Here is a 2042-nt window from a genome sequence, read left to right on the forward strand (position 1 = left end):
CTCACTTATTTTATTTCATTTTCTAAATATTAATCCATTTTTCTTTAACTTAGCACTTAACTTTCAACTTTAAGCTCAATTACCACCATACTGTCTCGAGTTTAAATACTTCCGTTGGAGTAAACTTGCAGTACACATGCTGAAATGTGCAAGGCATCACATCACCTTCTGAGATAGTTTAAACCAACACTAATCATATAAGAAACATGGTCCCTCACCTATACTATAAGTCTATGTCAAGTATCACAAGAACAGAACGAGCATATTCATAATATGGGTTGTTACATCATTCCCCCCTTTAGCCATTCGTCCTCGAATGTTAGCATGGCTATCCAGCCCAAACAAGTTCAAGCCTAAGTTAGTACTACTATTAATCACATAATACATATAGACTTATACTTACTTGTCAATGCCTCAACTAAGAATTTTCATCCTTCTCATCGATCTGAAAGAGATGAGGATACTTCAATTTCATTGCCTCTTCCGCTTCCCATGTAACTAATTCTATTTGTTGGTTCCTCCATAGTACTTTTACAGAAGCTACCTCTTTATTCCTTAAACTCTTAACTTGTCGATCCAAAATAACAATGATCTCCAGTAACTTGTACATCTTCAGTAGGAGTAATACGCGATGGGTCACCTATACACTTCCGAAGCATCGAGACATGAAACACCGGAATGAACTGATGAAAGCTCTTGTGGTAGCTCAAACTCATAGGCTACTTGGCCAACTCTTCGAATAATCTTATATGGCCCTATATAATGGGGACTCAACTTTCCTTTTTTACCAAACCTCATTACCCCTTTCATTGGAGACACCTTCAAGAACACCCAATCCCCCATAGAAAATTCTAGTTCTCTCCTTCTAACATCCGCATATGATTCATGTCAACTTTGAGTTGTTTCTAGTCGATGTTGTATTAATTTGACTTTTTCCATAGCTTGATGAACAAGATCTGTCCCAAATAAGACAGTTTCACCTGTTTCGAACCAACCAATTGGGGATCTACACTTCCTCCCATATAAAGCTTCATAAGGTGCCATTGGATACTAGAATGGTAGCTATTGTTATAAGCGAATTCAATAAGTGGTAGATGATCATCCCAGCTACCCTTGACGTCTAATATACAAGCTCGCAACATATCCTCAAGTGTTTGAATTGTACATTCTGCCTGACCATCCATTTGAGGGTAAAAGGTTGTACTTAAATTCACTTGTGTTCCCAAACTCTTCTGAAATGACTTCCAAAAATTTGTAGCATTGAGCTCCTCTATCAGATATTATAGAGATTGGCACTCCATGTAGTCAAACTATTTCTTTAATATACAACCTTGCATACACTTCGGCTGTATAGGTAGTCTTCACCGGCAAGAAGTGTGCTGATTTGGTGAGTCTGTCAACTATTACCCATGTGGAATCAAACTTCCGAAATGAGCGAGGCAAGCCAGTGACAAAATCCATGTTGATTATGTCCCACTTCCAAATTGGAAGTTCTATACACTGCATATAACCTCCGGGATTTTGGTGCTCTACTTTTGCTTGTTGATAATTTGGACAGTGAGCCATAAATTCTGCAATGTTATTCTTCATGTCACCCCACCAATACATTTATTTCAAGTCATGATACATTTTAGTTGACCCTGGATGGACATAATATTTTGAATGATGTGCTTCCATCATAATCCTCTTTCTTAATTCATCTAACATTAGGTACACACAATCTGGTTTGACACCAAAGTACTCCCTCTTGTGTAAGCTCAAATGCCTTTGTCATACCATGTTATAAATTCTCCTTATGTTGTAATAGAATAGGATCAGTGTACTGCTTCTCTTTCACTTCCATTACTAATGAGGATTCTGCCGCATTTTGCACAACAACCCTTCGTCTGGAGATTCAAGAAGGCAACCCCAAGCTAGCTAGTTGGCATAGATCCTTAGCTATTTTTTTGTCTTTCCACATATTACCCATAAGTGCTTGCCATTATTTTATGACTTAACGCATCAGCTACTACATTTGCTTTCCCGGGATGATACAAGATATC

The sequence above is a fragment of the Solanum tuberosum genome, unplaced genomic scaffold, assembly GCF_000226075.1.
Source record: "Solanum tuberosum cultivar DM 1-3 516 R44 unplaced genomic scaffold, SolTub_3.0 scf00059, whole genome shotgun sequence".
Lineage (NCBI taxonomy): Eukaryota > Viridiplantae > Streptophyta > Magnoliopsida > Solanales > Solanaceae > Solanum > Solanum tuberosum.